The 19,609-nt window shown below is 46.3% G+C and overlaps 1 long non-coding RNA gene across 5 annotated transcripts in view; it reads right to left on the bottom strand.

Moving 5' to 3' along the window:
- The window catches only part of LOC121012175 (uncharacterized), a 135,403-nt gene that overhangs the window by 26,893 nt on the left and 88,901 nt on the right, over positions 1-19,609 (bottom strand). For 4 of the 5 annotated variants that reach the window (XR_005781986.1, XR_005781984.1, XR_005781987.1 and 1 more), the window contains 6 exons: positions 16,464-16,631; positions 13,796-13,977; positions 11,069-11,208; positions 10,621-10,781; positions 9,780-9,893; positions 4,106-4,238 (listed from right to left, as the gene is read on the bottom strand). This is a non-coding gene — a long non-coding RNA (uncharacterized LOC121012175). The remainder of the gene's footprint in view (positions 1-4,105; positions 4,239-9,779; positions 9,894-10,620; positions 10,782-11,068; positions 11,209-13,795; positions 13,978-16,463; positions 16,632-19,609) is intronic. The other variant, XR_005781985.1, reaches the window with a different exon arrangement.

Below are 19,609 nucleotides of genomic sequence, written 5' to 3'. Positions count from 1 at the left end.
GCATAACCTTGGGTAAATCATGTACCCTTTCCATGCCTCAATTCCTTCATTTATAAGATGCAGATGATAATAATACCTGCTTCAATGGGTAGCTGTGAGGATTACGGAGATAATATAGGTAAAGCCCTTAGAAATGTTCCAGGTATATGGTAAATTCATGGTAAATGTGAGCAAATATTATTACTATTACTCCCACATACAGTCACTAGGTGAAGAACACAGCAGCAGGCAGGACTTGGGTGACCTAGATGCCCTAGGGAATACAAATGAACTTGTCACTGCTCTGAAGATCCTTATCATCCCCTACAGCTTCACATATTTATATTCTCTGCCCTGATTATCATCCCCAACCATGATCCTGACGTCATGTAACCCAAGTATGGATGTGGATTATGTGGTCCAGTCTCAACATAATGTTCTATTGAAAGAAACAATCCAGGAACCAAAAAGTAATTTAAAGTATTCAAATATTTGCTCAGCATCTCCAAGAATTTCAAAGGGAGACATGCATTAACACACAATAAGCGTCTTTAAAACCTCCTCTCACTGCTGCTTTCAATCTCTCACATAGCATCTCCCCCAAAATTCACCCTCTCTCCTCACTCTCAACCTCCCAGCCATGAGGCTTTTCTATTTCTTACCCCTCCATGTATTCCCATATTAGCTCTTCACCACGTAAACCATCTCAACCATCTGACAGCATTAGTGCCTTCTGCCCATTTCCTACTTTACCTGGATTCTGAACAACAAAGGTGAGCTCAGCAGGTGACCAAGAAGGCCAGAATTCTTACCATAGAATCAGGGAAACTTAAAAATACTCATTCATAACTGTTGTCTCTGCTACACTAAGTTCTCTGAAACCTCCTGCCTTGGCTCAAGCTATTTCCTCTGCCTAGAATGCACTTCAATTCTTTTGAGAGGCTTTTGGTTGGATCTGCATCTGTGTTGTGACAGCTGGGAATGAGGCTGGGATGGAGAACAAAGGAGATGTGAAGTCTAGTCTGGGCAGTCTGACTAATCTCTAGTCTGGTTTGGAAAATGCAGAATGTGCTCCCACATAGATTGGGTGACCCCTGGCTGAGCATGTGGTCCAGGAGACACAATGGCTAGTAAAGAGTTGACCTAATTGACCCCCAAAAACATAGGTCTTATGGCATTTAGGACAAAAGAGCCCCACGATGGGGACAAAAGGGAGGACTGGGAAGTAGGGCAATGTTCACCCACAATGTTCATAGCCACCAAATGCCACCCACTAGTCTCGATGAGGCAAGAGCCTCAGACTTGGAGGGTAGCACAAGATTCTCCAGACCAGCAGGCCCATGGTGGCATCTCTGTATCTTTACCTCCACCCCCTGCAATGTGGAGCCTGTTTCCCCTAGACCAGACCTTTGGAAAAACACCTTAGCAAGCTCATCTTTCACACTGTAGTTTACAGTTTTTAGTCTACTTTTACCTTTGTCCACATGAACCCATGAGACCACCAGGAGTGGAATCCCAGCTCTGGCCATAACTCCATTGACTTTGAGCATGTCACTACCCCTCTCTGGGGCTCAGTTTTCTTACCTGAAAAATGGGAGTGTATTAGTCAGGATAAATTGAGCTATGCTGCGTAACAAACAAGGCTCAAAACTCAATGCCTTTATACTACAACAACTTATTTCTTGTTCATAATATCCAAGGTGAGCCTGTGAAGAATTCTGCTCAACACAATCACACAGACTGAGAGTCTGTACCCTCTTGTAGCTGAACCATCTGAAACACAGGCATCTATATTCATATGGCAGGAGAAGAACTAAATTAGAGCAGGCTTCTAACTACCTCAGAAGTGACATGCATTACTCCCACTCATATTTTATTGGCCAGAACTAGTCACCTGGCTCTGCCTAATTCCAAAGAAACCAAGAAATATAAGAAAACAAATGGATCTTTAGTAAGCAATACTGTCTCTGCCACAAGGTACAATAATAATACCTCCCTTACAAGGTAACTCAAAGGATTAGATGAACAATTATATTTCAAAAGGATTTTAACATTTAAACCTCAGTAAAATATCTACTGTGCAGCTTCTATCTGCTAGGCCTGATGCTCAGTGCCAAGAATATCCTCATGGAGCTTACAGACTAGTGCATGAGACAGACAAAAATCAGATAATCCCACCAATGAGAGTGTAAGGAAGCACTGAGACAGGTGCACTGAGAGAGAGAGATGCATGGTGATGTAACAGGGAGCCCAGAATCATCTGGGGGTCCAGGAAGTATTCTCTGAGGTCATTCTTGAGTTAAGATCTGAAGGATCAGCAACCATTAAGTAGACAAGCAGTTAAAGAGAAGGTACAAAGAGCACTGATAGCAGGAGAAATAGTATAGACAAAAGCCCAGTGGCAGGAAAATTCCAGCTTGCTTGGAGGACTGAGAAAAAGTCCAAGAGGCTTGAGTCCTGAGACCAAAGGGCAGCATGGCATGAGAGAGAATCATTGAGTTCAGCAGGGGCCATACCTTGCAGGCCAGGACAAGGATTTATCAAACTGTGATAACAGTTAATTGTGGTCACCGTTACCACTTTGCAGAAGTAGAAACTGATCCCCTGAGATGCCAGGAGACCCAGTTAGAGTCACACAGCCATCAGAGGAGGAGCTAGAAACCTGATTCAAGTCCTAACTACTGTGTGGCCTCCTCCAAAAGCTTCAGGGAAATTCAGGACTAACATCCTTCTCCCCCATCAGGAACAATCCTAGATCCTTCCTGGGTCGCATTCAGCCTCCCAGCCAGTGATGCATGCCAATACACAGTGTTGGCCTGGGCTGGGCCAGCCCCATGGATGGCAGTTAGGATGGCTGAGGCCAAGAGCTGGGAAGAGACCACAGAGACCTCAGGCACTTCCCTTCTATACCAGCTGCACTGCTGTTGCACCACAGGGCTTTAGGCAAGTAATTTCCCCCTTCCAGCCCTCAGTCCCCCAATCTCTGAAATGAAAACATTGAACCAGATGGTCTTGAGGTCCCTTCCACCAACAGGAGGCTTAGGTGTGTTTTCCAGCTGAGTAATGAAGGGGGAAAGTGAATAGGCTCTGAACCCAGTCTTTATCTGGAGAACCGCAATTTGCCAAACAAGAAAATCAAAGGGAAATTGCAAAGATGATGAGGGATGAACCTTTTTTAGGAACAACAACCTAATCACAAGTCACTGCTAGAGAAGAAATGTCACAAAAACCTTGATTTGCAGCTTTAGGGAGCAGCATGCCATGGAAGACAGGCAATTAACAACGTGAGAAGCTTCTCAGAGGCACAGATGAATCATGGAAGGCAGTGCCTATAGGCTGGAAAGGATGCCAGACAGCACGTGATCAAAATCCTAGTCTGATTCATAAAGTCCTTGTGGAGCTGCTCCAGCAAGAAGCCAGTCTGAATCTTCCTGAACTCCCCTTGTAGTAGGAAGCTTCATACCCATTCCCCTTTTGGACAGTGGCCAGCACAGTGCAATGCACATAGAAGGAGCTCAATACATAATTTTGAATGAATGAATGAATGAATGAATGGCCCTGGTGCTGCTCAAATAACTCTCTTGATATTTTCACCCAGGAGTCCTGGTGCTACTCTCCGGAGCATGCTTGGTGTCATGACTGTCTATCTTAGGAAGGGATCACCCAAAGCAGACCCTGATTCTGAAAGTGCTTTTAGGAACCTCTAGCTGGAGAGTGGGGAAATAATTTAGGGAAAGGAAGGAACAGGTTACCACCGTGGGGAATTTTGGCTTAAAGATTTTTGCTTAAAGAAGATGATAGGGAACATGCTGGCCAAGATGGGAGCCACAAGCCACGTGGAGCTATTGAGGACTTGAAGTGTGGCTAGTTCAAATCGAGATATAGAGTAACTATAAAATACACACCAGATTTTGAAGACCTAGTATTTAAAAAAAGTAAAATATCTCATTGATGATTTTTGTATTATTTATGTATTCAGGGGACAACATTTTGAATATATTGGGTTAAAATATAGTATTAAAACTGATCTTATGTGATAATTTCTTTTTGCCTTAAAAGAACATAGGTGGCTCACAATTATGGCTCACATTATATTTCTATTGTTCGATGCAGACATAGAACATACCTTAGAGTTACTCCTCCCAAGGGGTGAGAGAGCTGAACTTCTACCCGCCAGTTTCTATGTATCATCGGTTGAGTGCTGCTCCCAGGGGTTAATTTCCCTGGTATTTCAACATGCCCCATGCACCAGCAAGTATCTGCAACCAGAGAAAACCCTCAGGCGGAGTTGCAGTATCTTGCCATAGGAAGCCACCAGCATGCGAGTGTAGGGGATGTGGGCGGAGTACCAGTAGCACCTGCTGTGCTGTGCCTTTCATCACAACTAATACACACCCCCAGGAAGCGGTAAGCCAAATTCCCTATTACACCATTATTACTCCTTGCTCATTCAGTCATTCACGCATCTAGACAAAAAGCATCTGCACTATGGGAATGCTGGCACACCAAGACAGCCACCAGCAGTCTTATTTTATCAGTGCCTCGGAGGAGAAAAGAAAAGGAGGACGGCCCATGGACTGTTAGCAGAGCTCAGGGGGTGCTTGGTGTTGGGCCCTGGATCAAGGGAAGGAGCAGGGACTAACCTCAGAGGTGAAAGCATGAAGGCTTGACCCTAAGTGGTGCCCTCTGGCCCAGCCCAAGGGGAACTTGGTCTGAGCAGCTCTAAGGTTTAATTGAATTAAACCAAGACAAGTTCCATTCTCCAGAGAGCCTAACATGACAGCTGTTAGGCATGGCTGGGGAGACAGTATGCCTCAACCACTCCATTGGTGGGAGAGATATTCCTGCCCTAGGGTCATGGGGATGGATGGCTAATTTACCACACTCGACACTGGACAGATACGCTTGACGGCAATGTGTTGATCACACATACGGCCCAGGTGAGGAGGACACTGCATGTCACACAAGGCCACATGGGCATCTTATGCCAGAACAGAGTGCGCCACCAAGGGCTGTGGGTGGCAGGCCTGTATTATCAAGAGAGTGAGGTGACCCTTGGTTCCCACGAGAGGATGTGATTGGCTTCCTTGAACAACCCCACGATCTGGCAGGGAATTGAAACCTGCTATTCAGGGATAAGAGGGAACTGCACCCGATCCCCTTGAGAAGGAGGGTTGCTCAGCAAGGGTACCTTAACTGTGGAATCAGAGTGGAAAGGGGAACCTGCAGTCAGGCCAGGCAAAGCCTCCCAGTTTCACCAGATGTAAACACAGCACACCACACTGTGCCTTAATTTTAATTAATGCGCCCCAAGGATGACAACAGCAGCAGCCACAAAACTCATCTGGGTTAGTGGTGTCAGCTCAGGTAGCCTCCACATGCACAGAATGTCAGGCCCCCCCCCCCATTCATTAATACTCAGTGCTGCCCAAAGTGGGCTCAGTGCTGTGCTTCAGCCTGAGGGGCGAGTGATGGAGACGCTCCGTTATGGGCACATTGCTGACCCTCCTGTCTCCTCCTAAATCTCCCAGCCCCAGCTAGGTCAAACATCCCCACCCCCGGCTATTTGAATCCCTCACTTTCTTTCCTACCTCTTGCATTTGGCACAAACAGACATTAATACATCTGCCCTTTGCTCCTTTAAGAAAACAGGCCCCATAACCCAGACATTTAGTTTTGCCCTACAGCACTGAGCATGGAAGGAAGCTGGCTGTCAGTAATAAGGGTCCAACCTGGGACCCTGGCTTCTAGACCCCACCTCCCATCCTTCCATCTTGTCTGCTCCCGGTGACTTAGCACAGCCAATCAGAGGGCTGGGTTTGCTTTCTGCACTGGCCTTTCTCAACTTCTATAATCAATGCCTGGCTTGAGACACCATCTAGACTGAAGCCACAGAGAGATGCACTTTGTTCTGCTCTTAATGTAGCCCAGGCATCCAGCTAATAAGAGCTTCAGAACACTGCACCTCAGAGAGATGACCCCCCCGAGGGCATATACGAGACCCTATGTGGCTACTACTCTGCTTGGGTGGGAACTCCAAGCTACCAGTGCTTGAAACCCACCCCAGGTACCTCCTTCCAGCTGCATTCTGGAGGTCAGGTCCCACGCAGACTCACCGTCCAGTGCTGATGGGGAGTGATGTCTGGGAACCAACTTCCCAAGCATCTGGAAGCATTCCTAGAGTCTGGCCAAATCTGTGTTGTTTACCAGAATGCCCCGGCTGGTAGCCTTATTAAATCCAATTTCCATCAGAATCTAGCAGTTAGGTCAGACCTGCCACTTTGGGCACCCAGGGACCATAACCCCACAGTCCAAAGAGGGGTTGAGAGACTCTATAAACAAGACACTAAAATTAGGCTTCAGATTCCTGGAGAAGCAAACAACACTGCCAAAGCTTTGCCGTGACTTATCCAGTGGGCAGCCTGCTAGGAACTTAGACTATGCTTCTGTTTCTGGGATCAGGGTTTTCTCTGCTTCAGTGAGAAGTCACCTTCTCTTGGGGCACCTGGGTGGCTCAGCCAGTTAAGAGTCCAACCTCGGCTCAGGTCATGATCTCATGGCTTGTGGGTTCAAGCTGAGAGCCTGCAGCCTGTTTCAGATTCCTCTTTCTCTGCCCCTCCCCTGATTGCACTCTGTGTGTGTGTGTGTCTCTCTCTCTCAAAAAGAAATAAACATTAAAGAAAAAAGAAGAAATCACCTTCTCTTTCCTGGGAAGGTGGGGGGTGGGGCTCGTGCAGAGAGTGACCCCTCTGAGAAGGAGAAGAGGCCAGTTTGGGAGGTTCTGATAACTAGTTTGCTGGGGCTGGCACAGACAGGATGGCCCAAACAGCAGAAAGTGAATTCCTCCCGGTTTGGAGACTAGGAGTCCAAGATCAAGGTGTCAGCAAAGTTGATTTCTGCTGAGGCCTCTCTCCTTGGCTTGCGGATGGCCTCCTTCTCCCTGTGTCCTCACATGGTCTTTCCTCCATGTGTGTGCATATCTATGTCCTAATCTCTTCTTTTTTAATGTTTATTTATTTTTGAGAGAGAGAGAGAGAGAGAGAGAGAGAGAGAGAGAGAGAGCGTGAACAGGGAAGGGGCAGAGCGAGAGGGAGATACAGAGTCCAAAGCAGGCTCCAAGCTCTGAGCTGTCAACACAGACCCCAATGCAGGGCTGGAACCCATGAACCATGAGATCATAACCTGAGCTGAAGTCGGACACTTAACCCACTGAGCCACCCAGGCGCCCCTGCTATGTCTTAATCCTTTAAGGACCAGTCCTAGGGGATTAAGGCCCACCATATGACCTCATTTTACCTTAATTACCACTTTAAAGGTACCATCTCCAAACACAGTCACATTCTGAGGTCCTGGGGGTTATAACTTCAACATATAAATTGGGGGCAGGGGGCATAATTCAGCCCATCCCTGACCCTTCCTCTTTCAGAGTCAGCAAGGTCAGGGTGCCTCGTACAGGGCAGGGTTTTATTTTCCTAGGAGACCAACAAGCCCCACCATGGAGTAAAGAATCAGAAGAAGGGCCTCTGTGTAAAATGGCCTAAAGAAGAGGGGGCAGCACCCCGAGAAGGAGACTGAGTAGAGGGGAAGATGAGGGCATTTGGATGGGGGCAAGAGATTAGGTCACCAGGTCAGAGCATGGATGTGAGCACATTTCCCTGGCAGTGTGTGTCCAGGAAGGATGACCGGCCCATGAAGAAGCTTACAAGATAACAAGGGATATTTAGCTTTCAGAAGAAGGGGATGGGATTCCTATCATCACTTCCCAGCAGAAAGGTAACCAGTGTGCCCCAGAGAAAACATTGGACCCGTGGGTATAAACCAAAGAGAGGTATCTTTCAGGTACAGGAAAATAAAAACATTCTAGGCATTGAAATGTTCAGCCTTGGAGTAATCTGCTGCCACCAGTAGCGACCTCCTTTCACTCCAAGTATTTCATTCGGGCTGGAAGATCATCAGGGCACTTAGGGAAGTTTTCCTGTAACTCCCGAATCCCTGTGATGTATCAGATAAGAGACTGAGACTACATAATTTAGCTCACAGACTGCCCTTGTGGTCCTTCAGGCTGCTATAACACCAGCCTCTCTCTTTCCACACTGGATGAATTTAGAGTAGCTAATGACACAAAATTCTGGCACGGAATTCATGACATCCATCCAAAATGTCCAAGCTACTTAGTATATATTCATAGTAGCTACTACTGTAAATCAACAGATCTTCATACACACACACACACACACACACACACACAACAGCAAGACAGTTTACCTAAAAAGTGTAAAAGAACTTCTGGGCCCTATCAAGAAATTAAGTCTTTTGGAAGAATTTGGCTGTGTGTCTATTGGATCAGAAGTACAACATCACTTGGGGCGCCTGGGTGACTTATTCAGTTAAATGTCTGACTCTTGATTTTGGCTCAATTCATGATCTCAGGGTCGTGAGGTTGAGCCACGTTCAGCGTGAAGTCTACTTGAGGGTCTCTCTCTCTCTCTCTCTCTCTCTCTCTCCCCCTCCCCTGCTTGTTCTCTCTCTCTCTCTAAAAACAAAATGCTAAGAAAAAAAACACAATATCACTCTAGAAGTCCCCCAAATTATGTCTACATCCCAATCCCAGTGAATACATTTTTTTATTGAGGTAAAATTCACAGAACATAAAATTAACTATTTTAAAGTGCACCATTCAGTAGCATTTAGTGCGTCCCCACTACCTCTCTCTAGCTCCAAAACGGTTCCATCAGCCCAATTGCAAACCCCCTTCCCATTAAGTCACCCCTCACATCTCACAGCCCCCAGCCCCAGGCAACCACTGACCTACTTTCTGTCTCTATGGATTTACCTTTTCTGGATATTTCATATGAATGAAATCATACAATGTGTGACCCTTTGTGTCTAGCTTTTTTTTACTTAGTGTAACGCTTTTGAGGTCCATCCATGTGGTGGCACGCATTGGTATTTCATTCCTTTATATGGCTGAATGATATTCCATTGTCCTCAAACTTTGAATAAGATGCTTCTCTTTTTCACTTTGAAGTGGGCTCAGAAATTATGAAGCTGGTCTCAGCTGGCTCTCATGGGGGTTTGGAGCCAGTCACGCTCAGCAGGACTGCCGCCTGCCCTCCATTCCATGCACCTTGCACCATACAGCCGAAATGGTCTTCCTCGGGGAAGCCTGACCATGTCCCTCCCTGTGTAAGATCTTCCCGCAACTGCCACTCATCTGCCCCCAGCCTGTCTGTGTCTCAGCCCCATGGCTGTGGGCCCCAGCTCTCTGAAGGACCAGGCTCTGGTGACTCTCCACGTGTCCCTCCTGCCCCCACCTCCCCCCTCGAATTGGTTCTAAGGTCCTAGTGCTCAAAAATCAGGCAAAAGTGGTGGATGGGCCATCAGATCAGTGGTGACAAAGCTGCAATTTGCCTCAAGGCTGACCTTCCAGGAAGACAGGCTGAGAGATTGATGAGTCCATTGAAGCTTTCACGCTGACACTTTTGGGGATCATGGCGCTTACTTACGAGGGGACTTATGTAACCAATGAGATATAAATAAGCACATTAAAGTATTCCTGCTCCAGCCCAGCTTAATGGCCAAGAAACTAATTGTCAGAAATTGGAAAGGGTCTGAAATAAATACGGCACTTCATGTCACATAGGGAACCCGGCCAAAGACGTCAGATTAAACGCAGGGATGTTGAGAGCATGCTTCCAGACACCCACGGAGCAGTTTTTTTTTTTCATTTTGGTCATTAGGTTCTCCACTTTCTCACATTAACCAACACAGAACAGTAACCAGCACCAGCTTGATTCTACCTTCTTCCCAGAGCCAGGAGAGTGAGCCAGAAGCCGTGGGTCCAGAGATCACCCGTCTGGCTTGTCCTCTCAGTGGCTGATGCCTCTATGGTCAGGAGTGTGTGACATCAGAACCTCAACCGTGAACAGGGGTGTCACAGGTCAGCCTTTGTAGACTGGGGTCCCAGTTGTCAAAGCTGCCACCTGCCACCTCGGCCTTCCCCTGCTCCTCACCAGGCCCTGGGTCACCACCTCCAAGGTCTCACTCCACCAGGGCAGCTCTCTCCTTAGTCTCTCCCCCTCCAGATTCTTTCATGCCACCCTTCAGATGGGTTTATCTCCCCATCCAGACAGGAGCCCCCTGCCCTGGCTCCACCTTTCCCCAAGCTGCCATGTCTTCTCCTCCCCCCACCCCCCGCAACCGGCCATCCACATCTGCTGCCCAGCCTTCTTATCCTCCTCCAGGACCTCCAGCCTCCAGCTTCTGGAGTGCATCCCTCCTCCACACAGAGACCTTTCTGAAGCATAACACAACCCAACACCCTCCACCTAAACCTTCCAGCAGCCTTTAATCCCCAAGAGGAGGCCACATCTCAAGCTGGGCATTCTAGGACCATCTTGGCATGGCCTCCTCCCCCTCATCTCTCATGTGGCAAACACCCTGCAGCACCTCCCACCCTCCTCAGGCCCCTTGCCTGCTCATCCTTCCCAAACCGTATCTCTCCCCCATTCATGCACCACTCCCTATTTCCTGCCTTCCACCCCTGGGAGCCTTGGCTTCCCTATCTGTAAATGGATAGGTTTGGACCAGCTAATCCCCAAGGTTCCTCCCTCTTGGTTCTAAAAGAATAATGCAGCTTACCCTTTGTTCTGAGTATCCAAGTGCTTTCCATGGAAAACTCAGGAACAGCCAGCAAGGATCCCAGTGGAAGCAGCGGGCGTTTTCTCTCTCACGCCTTTCCCCCCTCACTACTTTCAGTGTATTTCACCATCTCATGAACAAAAATAACCTGGTTTGATTCCCTAAGGAAAAAAGAGGAAGCTGAGAGTTAAATCAGTGTCCACTCTCAGAAAATCAAAAGGAAAAGTAGAGAGAAAACAAAACAAAACATAGGAGACATCAAACCTGTAGACTGACCAGATAACTTACCCCCCAGCAGCTGGGGACCCAAATGGGGCCAGAGGGACTTGGGAAGTTGAGGCAGGAAGAAAGGTTTGCCCACAGTTCCCTCATGGGATCCTACTCAGAGGTATCATGAAACATTGACACCTGTCAGTTCAGCTCAGACATACAACCATTCCCTTCTTACTTGACGTATCAGTTAAGGGCAAGCGCTCCCGCCAGTGGGAGGTCTGATTCTCAAGACGTAAAGTGTACAACTCTGCATTTGGGGAACTGGCAGCTTATCTGTCTCCTGCTTGATCCTCAAAGCAGATGTAGTCCAGCCATCTGGGGAGGAAGAAGGATGGGCTGGTGTGTCTTCAGATCATAGAGGACAGGGACCCCAGCTGTTACCTGTGGGTAGTACACCAGAGTTGAACAATAAAGAAAGGGACTTTTATTCCTATTCTTTTGTCACATGGTAATTATTTGGTTCTGTTTCAACCAACATATGCAGTACTTGGCTTGGGTGTTTTGTTTTGTTTTGTTTTGGTTTTGTTTTGTTTTGTTTTTTTAATGCGCCCACAGATGACAGAAGTTTTATTCCCCGGGTTGTTCGAGGAAACAAACTGATCCTGGAAGGCCAAATTACCTGTTGGTCATCTCCAGTGTGTTAAACTATCATCTATAGCATGGTCTGCAAACTATGTGACATAAGCCAAATCCAGCCTGCCATTTATTTTTGTAAGTCCCACCAGCTTAGAATGTTTTTTTTTTTATTTTTTAATGATTTTTTCTTTTAGTCCAAAGAAGACTAGTGAAATGTGAAAATTACAGAAAATTCAAATTCCGGTGTTCACAAATAAAGTTTTATTGGAACACATCTGTGCACATTCATTTGCATAGTGCCTGTGGCTGCTTTTGCACTCCAACAGCAGCCTATGTAGCCCTTAAAGCCAAAAACGTTTACTATGTGGCACTTCACAGCGTTTGTCAACCCCAGCTCTGTATTTCCACATCCTGTTATTCAAGTATTAAAGAGTTAAGAATATATTTAAAAATGAAATTTTAATCAAACATCTGTGGAACCTTGAGTATATTCTTGAGGAACACTATTTGAAAACATACTTAAGGATTTTGTTTAGTAATGTGGGGTTTTTTTAGAAAAATCTTTTCCTCTTTAATTTTTTCGCTATGGAAAATTGTAAACATGTTCAGCAGTATACAGAAAATATAATGAGCCCCCATATGCCCACCACCCAGCTTGAACAATTATTGATTTATGGCTGATCTGGTTTCAACTGTATCCCACCCACCTCCCCCTCCTACATTATTTTGAAGCGAATCCCAAACAGTATATAATTTCATCTGTAAATATTATGTGGCATACGCAGTTTTAAAATAAACTTTTACAACTGGGGAGACTGTGACAAGCTGCATATAATAAGGAGATTTCTGCTAAAGAGTCAGAAGCCCGTGGGGAGGGAGGTAGGACACACACTTTCTAACTGATTGAGAAACGCATGTCACTACCTGATTTTCCAACCAAACTCCAGGCTGGGTGACAGTCACCAGCCATCAGGATAGGGGAGCCTCTCCCTCCCCCATCTATCATGATCAAGGAAAATAAATTAGAGCTAAGGGCAACAAAAGGGGGCTGGTTAATATAATTCAAGACTGCAAAAGAGACAGAGACACTTTCAGCTTAATGAGTTTGGAAAGCCATATGAGTACTGGCATAAGACGCACCCTGGCAGTGGGTGATGCTGGCTTTTTTTTCTCTTTAATAACCAGGGTCAACAGGAAAGAAGGAGAAGCAAGCTGCCTTTATGCAACCAGACTCTTTCTTTCATCTTCTCCCTTCTGCCACCTCAAGAACCCAAAAGACACCCCCAAATTCCACTATCCATGGTGGGGAGGGGGTGGAATAAGAAAAACAAGAGCCATGCAGGGGGTCAGGAATGGAGGGAGAGGCAGAGAGTGTGAGCAGGAAGCTTCCCCAGAGGTCAGACCTAGCTGGTCACTGCGGCCTGCATGCAAGGGGCCAGTTAGCTGGGTTAGGGATGTCATGCCCTAATAAAATTGGAGGGACAGCATTTATATGTCAGCTTGGCTTGGCTACAGCACCCAGTTTATTTAATCAACCACTAATCTAGATGTTGCTGTGGAGGTGTTTCGTAGATGTGGTTAACATCTACACTCAGGCAGAATCCTTTACTTTAAGTAAAGGAGATCATCCTCCATGATGTGAGTGGGCCTGCTTCATCTAATCAATTGAAAGGCCTTCAGAGCAAAACTGAGGTTTCTCTGGGATGAAGACATTCTGCCTCAAGACTGTGGCATGGGCTCCTGCCTGAGTCCCCAGCCTGATCCCCTGCCCCCCAAATGTCAGATGTGCCAGCCTCTGCAATCACCTGAGCCAATTCCTGGAAATAAATGTATGTATATAAATATATAACTGAAGAGAAGGATCAAATGTTAACTCATTTTCTCACAATTTTACAATCTGTAAAATTGTCCCCATTTTATAGATGAAGAAACTGACGCACAGAGAGGTTGGGATCACTGTGAGCCTGCCCTAAAGGGCTGATGGAGCGATGGAGCATGAGAGCAAAGGTGAGGGAAGCATTTGTGCCTTCCTTGCAGGCTCACCTGAGAGGCTCCAGTTCCCTCCAGGGGAGGCAAGAAGACACCCACCTGGAAAGGGGGGGTGGACAGGAAGAAAACACTGAAAACCAAAGCAGATTGCACTTTCTGACCCCACTATAGCAGCATCAACAAAGCCCAGAGCAATCCCCATAAGTTATCCCGTCACATTTCCACGTTACCACAATGAACATCTAATATAGTAAATCTTTTCGTGTTCTCATTTACACTGTGTCCCTAATTTTATCTTACACTGTGCTTCAGGAGCTACTAATTCAATCAAAGATACCTTGATCAAGCCCTCTTGCTGCGGGAGAGGGAGAGAGATGATGCTGAAGACATCCATAGGAGGAGGCAGATGGTCCATGACGCCCAAGGAATCTTTGCTTGAGGAACCACATCCAGGGGCCCTGAGACGGGTGGTCTCTCGCAGGCATGTCATCCAGGCTCCTTCTCTGCTCCAGCTCCAATCTGGGGACCAGCCATGCCTGTGTATGTGTCCCCCACCCTCTTCCTTGGAAACATACCTGACTGTTTTGTATTCCAAATGCAAACAGTCTGACAAGGTGTCAAAGTACCCTGAAATGCACAGAGATACCCGTGGAACACAGTCAGAGGACCGGTTCCTTTGGTAGGGCCGGCCCAGTGGGGGGCTCTCTAAATAACAGGGTCTGCCTGCTGGACAACCTCCGGAATAAATCCTACCTTTCTGGAAACTAGAAGAGCAGGAACTTGTTTTCCCAAGTGGAAGCCTCATCCACACATGATCTTTCAGCCCATGAGAAAAACCCAGTCTGGGGACACCAGGGGAACCCCAACACAATACAGGCCATGGTGAACAATGCAGCCCAACAAGCCAAAGGCTGTGCTGTTCCTGAGCTCACATGCTGGGGGTGAGCTTTGGAGGGCATTCCTCACGTGGCCCTCAAGCCAGCAGGACCCGGGGAACCTGAAAAAAAATGCCTCTTCAGCAGCCTTTTCTCCAGCTCTAACACTGACTCCTAAGCTCTCCCCACCATCCATTTCAACCACACCCTCTCTTACATCCCACCAGGCATCCTCCTTTCTTGGACTCAAGCAGTCCCCTGGGTGGACCCATCACCCTTAACATCACACTGGTCTGTTAGTAGGAGGGTGTCCCCATGGAGCCAAGAGCTCTCTAGACTCCCAACCCAGGCGAGCTGTGCCTGATGTCCTCCCTCCCCGTCACCTTCTTCTTCACCTTCCCCTGACAGTCACAGGCTTTATTCTATGCCAGGACCTACTCTGGGTGCTGGAGAAACAGGAGTGAACAAGACAGACCTGGTCCATGCCCTTCTGGCGATTCCGTGCTATTCATTTGTTCAGCCAACAAATACCCATAGAAAACCCACCACTATGTACTGGGCACAGTTCCAGGTGCTGGGGAAACAGAAGTGAACAAAGAGAACAAAAATCCCTTCCCCCATAGAGTTTACATTCTAGATAAGACACTCCATAAATCGTTACACAAATTATTAATTACAAATGTGTAGCTGCTACAGGGACAGAGCTCAGGACATGAAGAAAGCATACAGCCAAAAATCTAACCTGGTGACCCCTTAGGAACCACATTAACAGAGGCTTCAAGGAAGAAGGGTAATTAGCTGGAAGGGTGAGGGTGGAACCTGAAATAAGGTAGTGGCAGGCTTGGGGTCTCCTGAGGCTGTGAAGAAGAGATCTGTTCCAGACCTCTCTCCTTGGTCTGTGCATGGCCGCCCTAAATTCACATGACCTGTCTCCATAAGGACATGGGGCATACTGGATTAGGACCCACCCTAAAGACTTCATTTTCACTGGGTTAAGAAACAAAATTCAGGGGGGCCTGGGTGGCTCAGTCAGTTAAGTGTCTGACTCTTGATTTCGGCTCAGGTCATGATCTCACAGTTCGTGAGTTCTAGTCCTAAGTCGGTTTCTGTGCTGACAGTGTAGAACCTGCTCCGGATTCTCTGTCTCCCTCTCATTCTGCCTCCCTCTCTCTCTCTTTCTCTCTCTCAAAATAAATAAACTTTAAAAAATAAATAATAAAAAAATGTTTTTTAATTCAAACAAGTCCCTTTGAAGATCTAATTGGCTTTATTAAGCAGTTCATGAGGCAGGCAGCATCCCGCCTAGCGAGCAGAGAGGTCTGGGTTGTGCAAAATGGAAGGTTTTCAAGGGAAGGAGGGTGGGGCAAGGAGGTTACTAGCAAAATAAAAGAAGGAATCAGACCAGGACTCCATCTATTCTCACAGAAGGGAGCCAGGGTTGTTGTTTTGCAGATGACCTTACTGGTGTTGATGAGGAAGTTTCAGATTGACCCCTAAAACATTCCTAGGATCTGTTGACACGCTAATATTTAAGTCTCAGTTTGCTGTCATGGGGTGGGGTGGCAAATGACTCCATTTGGGGCTCGTTTTTCTGTTTTCGACAACCAAATTACTTCTCTCAAGACCCTATCCCAAATAAGGTCACATTCTGAGGTACTGGGGGACAGGACTTCAACATGAATTTTGGGAATGATTCAACCCATAACACTGACTAAGAAAAGTTTGGTGGGGAGTGAGAAGTTTTCACAGCCTTTCATATTTTTAGAGAGACTCGGTCAAGAAAACCCCTATGTACCCTTTTTAACTAACTTGACAGTCTGATTGTTCATCTGGGGCCATGCTTTACAGAAAGGACCATGCCGTCTGAGGTTCCCAGTTCCCAGGGGTGAAAATCCTACCCCACAGACATTCCTGCCGGACACTTCAGCCAAGGATGGAACTAAAGGTTTGTTACCCAAAACTAAGTTTGCCTTTTAGTGGGTGTCAAGCCAAAAGAAAACGACCAAGCCACAGAATAGGAAAAGCAAGGGTTTTACTAGCAACAGGTAAAGGAGAACACCAGAGATATCTCCCAAAGCAGTGTCTCCTTGAGCAACAAAACTGGGGAAGTTTTAAGGTAAGGAGGCATACCTGTTCATGAATCAGCTTGCCCAATGGGGAATCCAGCATGGAATTGGGGCAAAAGTCGTTTTAAGGGGACAGAGTTCAGGTCAAAGTCATGAAGGCCAGCAACGGTCAATATTGTCAATTCTCCGGCTTTAGTTGGTCGGTGTCTGAATACTCAAGGGGGCTTAGATCCTGCAAAGATAGAACATGCTTCAGGTCAGTCTTTACTTCTGAACCAGCACTAGAAGCTTTACCTCTGATTCATTGCCCCTGATATGATTAGGCTCTCTCCTGGCCTGATAGTGGCTCTTATATTCTTTTGTTCCCCTAAAATCATTATCTACTGGGGTCTATTTTTATGCAATCTCAACATATCCCAGGAATTTCTGTAAGAAATGTGCTTTGGGCATGGATCACAAGATGGGCAGAGACCTAAAACGACTTTTTGTATGTCTTGAAAGCTTTGTCTTTTATTTTTCCTGGGACCCCTAACTCTTTCTGCTGACAGGTTGGGCTAGCTACAAAGCGTGAGCCAGTGAAACGTAAGCAGGGCGTTGGGGAAGGCTGAGAAGGAAGCACAGTAGATTGTCCATTTTCCTGTCAGTTCCCAAAAATGTCTGGAACTTTATCTATAATAAGACTGTCTCCTGTCAGAGGTCCCCCAATCTGAACCACAGTCACCCAGGGAACTTGTTAAAATACAGATTCCCGGGCCCTGCTTTGGAAAGACCCCAGACGTGTAATTTTCTTACATGCCCCAGGTGACTCAGGTCTCCAGTGGATTTGGAAGCTGCTGGCACACAGGCCCTTTCTTCCACTGGGCCTGAACATAAACATGTACTCAGGGCTCTGTGGAACCCAGTGGTTTTGATCTGTGGGGAACTGGCACAATTCCTAGCCCTTGATTATCCCACTAAATTGTCTCAAGACAGATTCTGATTTCCATTTCTATTCCTGCCTCTCAGCTCTGATTACTTCAGCAAATGCTTTTCAATTGCCCCATTCTTTTCTTTCTTAAAGAACAGCCTCTAACTTCAATTTTTTTTTAAATATATATCAGCCATTTCCCACATTCTAGAAGCTTTGTGCTTTCTACCTCGGGGGAGGGTTTAAGAAAATATTTTATTTCTCCTACTTTTGATTCCTTTAAGTCAACAGAGATACCCTTACACAACATTGATCGAACCTTTTAAATGTGGTTAGTTAGAGATGGCCACTGGAGAGTTACTCAGCTGACAGTTTGGATTGGCCCCATGGCTGATGCTGGCAGTTCCCTGCCCGTGGACCTCCACACACCATGGTCTGCTTAGGGCCAGCCCTGCAACTCACCTCCCGTGGCTGTGGGTACAGGCAAGACAAACCAGAGTCCTAAGGAGTTCACATCCCTGGAAGTAGCCCTCAACCAACTGGCAGACCAGGGATTGGTGGATAAATGCTCCAGCTTTTCTGTTTCTCCACGGAGAGAACTCAAAGCCATGTTCTACACTGGATCCCAGAGGTCCCTGGCTGAAATGAGGTCTGGTTGCTCACAGTGGCAACCTGCTCCATGATACACCCCTTACTGACTTCCTGCCCCTCCCTGTCTCACTTTCTTCATGCTTTACCAGATGCTTCCTGGGGTCACCTCCCAAGGAAATGACTTGCACTCAAATCCTTGTCTCAGCCAAAAGGAACTCAAAGCAAGATAGGCACTGTCCTAAACTGTTCTTCCTGTGCTAGATGGCAGCTCTTCCTCAAGAACTCAAATCCCAGACTGTACCGTATTTTAAATTTGGTTACAGGACATTTAAGGTGCAACATCATAGATCACAGCAGGTCTTTCCTGGCCATGCTAAATTCAATCCTGTAATTCTATCTGAATGTTCCTCTGAGACTTGGGACCAAATCGGGTTTGAAGCTCAATAAATTGTCAGCATCTGCATTTCAACCAAAAGGCCAAAATAGAGCTTCTGGAGATAGGGTTGTAAACTGGTGCACCCACTTTGGAAAGTGGTCTAGCAGTTGCCCCAAATGGTAAACAAAGTTATCAGCTGATCCAGTAGTTCCATCCCCAGGTCTATACTAAAGAGAACTGAAAATATGTGTCCTTATAAAACTTGTATAGGAACCGTCATCGCAGCGATATTCATAATAGCCAGAGTGTAGAAACAACCCAGGGGCACCTGCGTGGCTCAGTTGGTTAAGCATCTGTTCATCTGTCCCACTCTTAATTTCAGCTCAGGTCATGGTCTCATAGTTCATGGGGGTCATAATCTCAGGATTCATGGGTTCAAGCCCTGTGTCAGGCTCCATGCTGGGCTCCATGCTGGGAGTGCACAGCCTGCTTAAGATTCTCTTTCTCTTTCTGCTCCTTCCTCTTTATCATTCTCTCTCTCTCTCTCTCTCTCTCTCTCTCTCTCTCTCTCTCCTTCAGAATAAAGAAATAAACTTTAAATCTTTTTTTTAAAAAATGAACTACTGGGACCTCATCAAAATAAAAAGCTTCTTCTGCACAGCAAAGTAAACAATCAGCAAAACTAAAAGGCAACTGACAGAATGGGAGAAGATATTTGCAAATGACATATCAGATAAAGAGTATCCAAAATCTACAAAGAACTTATCAAACTCAACACCCAAAAAACAAATAATCCAGTGAAGAAATGGGCAAAAGACATGAATAGACACTTCTCCAAAGAAGACATCCAGATGGCCCACCGACACATGAAAAAATGCTCAACATCACTCATCATCAGGGAAATACAAATCAAAACCCCAATGAGATACCACCTTACACCTGTCAGAATGGCTAACATTAACAACTCAGGCAACACCATATGGCGAGGATACGGAGAAAGAGGATTTCTTTTGAATTGTTGGTGGGAATGCAAGCTGGTGCAGCTACTCTGGAAAACAGTATGGAGGTTTCTCAAAAAACTAAAAATAGAACTACCCTACGACCCAGCAATTGCACTACTAGGCATTTATCCAAGGGATACAGGTGTGCTGTTTCGAAGGGACATATCCACCCCCATGTTTATAGCAGCACTATCAACAATAGCCAAAGTATGGACAGAGCCCAAATATTCATCGATGGATGAATGGATAAAGAAAATGCGGCATATATATACAATATATATACAATGTGTATATATATATATATGTGTGTGTGTGTGTATGTATATACACTATAT

Source organism: Herpailurus yagouaroundi, unplaced genomic scaffold (genome assembly GCF_014898765.1).
Source record: "Herpailurus yagouaroundi ecotype Mexico unplaced genomic scaffold, PumYag 196, whole genome shotgun sequence".
Lineage (NCBI taxonomy): Eukaryota > Metazoa > Chordata > Mammalia > Carnivora > Felidae > Herpailurus > Herpailurus yagouaroundi.
This window is presented reverse-complemented; position numbering and strand designations above follow the sequence as displayed.